Source organism: Physeter macrocephalus, chromosome 4, assembly GCF_002837175.3.
Source record: "Physeter macrocephalus isolate SW-GA chromosome 4, ASM283717v5, whole genome shotgun sequence".
In the NCBI taxonomy this organism is placed as follows: domain Eukaryota; kingdom Metazoa; phylum Chordata; class Mammalia; order Artiodactyla; family Physeteridae; genus Physeter; species Physeter macrocephalus.
In genome coordinates this window covers 79,678,788-79,681,980 of record NC_041217.1, presented here as the reverse complement: position 1 = coordinate 79,681,980, position 3,193 = coordinate 79,678,788, and the positions used below count along the sequence as shown (strand labels likewise).

Below are 3,193 nucleotides of genomic sequence, written 5' to 3'. Positions count from 1 at the left end.
AAAAAATGAAATAATGCCATTTGCAGCAACATGGATGAACCAAGAGATTATCATCCTAAATGAAGTAAGTCAGACAAAGACAAATATCATACGATATCACTCATATATGGAATTAAAAAATGATACAAATGAACTTATTTACAAAACAAAAACAGACTTACAGATATCAAAACAAACTTATGGTTTCCAAAGGGGAAATGTGGCAGGGAGGGATAAATCAGTAGCTTGGGATAAACATACATACACTGCTATATATAAGGTAGATGGCCAACAAGGATCTGCTGTATAGCACAGGGAACTCGACTCAATGTTGTGTGATGACCTATATGAGAAAATAATCTAAAATAGAATAGTATATGTATATGTATAACTTAATCACTTTTCTGTACACCTGAAACTAACACAACATTGTACATCAACTATACTCCAGTAAAATTAAAATTTAAAAAATGCCATGTGAGGACACACAGGGAGGGAGGCCACATGACAGCAGAGGCAGAGATTGGGATTGGAGTGACAGCAGCTACAACCATAGGAACACATAGGAGTCTGTCTACCACCAGAAACTAGGAGAGAGGCATGGAACAAATTCCCTCAGTGCTTCCAGAAGGAACGAACTCTCTAATACCTTGGTTTCATACCTCCTAAACTGCAAGAGAATAAATATCCATTGTTTTAAGCCACCCAGTGTGGTCAATTATTATGGCAGCCGCAGGAAACTGATAACAAATTTTGATACCAGGAAGTGAGGTACTGCTATAGCAAATACCTAAAAATATGGAAGTGGCTTTGGAATCAAGTAATGGGTGAAAGCGGGAAGAATTTTGAGCTACATGATAGACGAAAGTCTAGATTACCTTGAAGAGACTGTTGGTAGAAATAATGGACAGTAAAAGCACTTTTGGTATCGGAGAGAAGATGGCGGAAGAGTAAGACGCGGAGATCACCTTCCTCCCCACAGATACATCAGAAATACATCTACACGTGGAACTGCTCCTATAGAACACCCACTGAACGCTGGCAGAAGACCTCAGACCTCCCAAAAGGCAAGAAACTCCCCACGTACCTGGGTAGGGCAAAAGAAAAAGAATAAACAGAGACAAAAGAATAGGGATGGGACCTGCACCAGTGGGAGGGAGCTGTGAAGGAGGAAAGGTTTCCACACACTAGAAGCCCCTTCACGGGCGGAGATTGCTGGGGGCAGAGGGGAGAAGTTTCAGAGCCATGGAGGAGAGCACAGCAACGGGGTGCGGAGGGCAAAGCGGAGAGATTCCCGCACAGAGCCACAGAGCCTGAGAGGCTTGTCTGCTCACCCACCGGGAGGGGCGGGGGCTGGGAGCTGAGGCTCGGGCTTCGGTCGGAGGTCGGAAGCCGGGAGAGGACTGGGGTTGGCGGCGTGAACACAGCCTGAAGGGGTTAGTGCACCAAGGCTGGCCGGGAGGGAGTCTGGGAGAACTCTGGAGCTGCCGAAGAGGCAGGAGACCTTTTCTTCCCTCTTTGCTTCCTGGGGCGCGAGGAGAGGGGATTAAGAGCGGCCGCTTAAAGGAGCTCCAGAAACGGGCGTGGAGCTGCCAAAGAGACGAGACTTTTTCTTGCATCTTTGTTTCCTGGTGCGAGAGGAGAGGGGATTAAGCGTGCCACGTAAAGGAGCTCCAAAAACGGGCGGGAGCCGCGGCTGTCAGCGCGGACAACAGAGACGGGTGTGGGACGCTAGGGCTGCTGCTGCTGCTGCCACCAAGAGGCCTGTGTGTGAGCACAGGTCACTCTCCACACCTCCCCTCCCGGGAGACTGTGCAGCCCGCCACTGCCAGAGTCCCGGGATCCAGGGACAGCTTCCCCAGGAGAACGTGCGGTGTGCCTCAGGCTGGTGCAGCATCACGCCGGCCTCTGCTGCCGTGAGCTCGCCCTGATCCGTGCCCCTCTCAACCCCCGGCCTGAGCCAGAGCCCCCGAATCAGCTGCTCCTGTAACCCCCGTCTGAGCGAAGAGCAGACACCCTCGGGCAACCTACGCGCAGAGGAGGGGCCAAGTCCAAAGCTGAACCCCAGGAGCTGGGCGAACAAAGAGGAGAGGGGGAGGTCTCTTGCAGCCTCAGAAGCAGCAGATTAAAGCTCCACAATCAATTTGAAGTGCCCTGCATCTGTGGAATACCTGAATAGACAGCAAATCATCCCAAGTTGAGGAGGTGGATGGACTTTGAGAGAAAGATATATTATTATTTTCCCTCTTTTCTCTTTTTGTGAGTGGGTATGTGTGTGCTGCTGTATGAGATTTTGTCTTTATAGCTTTGCTTTCACCATTTGTCCTAGGGTTCTGACCAAACCGTTTTTTTTTTCTTTTTAAAATTTTTCTTCTTAATAATTATTTTTTATTTTAATAACTTTATTTTCCCCAACTTTATTTTATCTTCTTTCTTCCTTTCTTCCTTTCCTTCTTTCCTTCCTTCCTTCCTTTCTTTCCTTTCTATTTTTTCTCCCTTTTATTCTCAGCCGTGTGGGTTAAAGGCTCTTGGTGCGCCAGCCAGGCATCAGGGCTGTGTCTCTGAGGTGGGAGAACCAACTTCAGGACACTGGTCCACAAGAGACCTCCCAGCTCCACGTAATATCAAATGGCGAAAATCTCCCAGAGATCTCCATCACAACACCAAAACCCAGCTTCACTCAGCGACCAGCAAGCTAAAGTGCTGGAAACCCTATGCCCAACAACTAGCAAGACAGGACTACAGCCCCAACCATTAGCAGAGAGGCTGCCTAAAATCATAATAAGGCTACAAACACCCCAAAACAGCAGAAGAAGGAGCAAGGTAGAAACCCACCAGACCTAACAAATGAAGAGGAAATAAACAGTCTACCTGAAAAAGAATTCAGAAGAATGATAGTAAAGATGATCCAAAATCTTGGAAATACAATAGACAAAAGGCAAGAAACATTTAACTAGGACCTAGAAGAAATGAAGAGGAAGCAAGAAACAATGAGCAACACAATAAATGAAATTAAAAATACTCTAGATGGGATCAATAGCAGAATAACTGAGGCAGAAGAACGGATAAGTGACCTGGAATATAAAATAGTGGAAATAACTACTGCAGAGCAGAATAAAGAAAAAAGAATGAAAAGAACTGAGGACAGTCTCAGAGACCTCTGGGACAACATTAAACGCACCAACATTCAAATTATAGGGGTCCCAGAAGAAGA

General features: G+C 46.7%; 1 protein-coding gene across 1 annotated transcript in view; it reads right to left on the bottom strand.

The window, feature by feature from the left end:
- SPAG17 (sperm associated antigen 17) overlaps positions 1–3,193 on the bottom strand; it is a 268,877-nt gene that overhangs the window by 16,211 nt on the left and 249,473 nt on the right. The gene's annotated exons all lie outside the window — the stretch shown is intronic.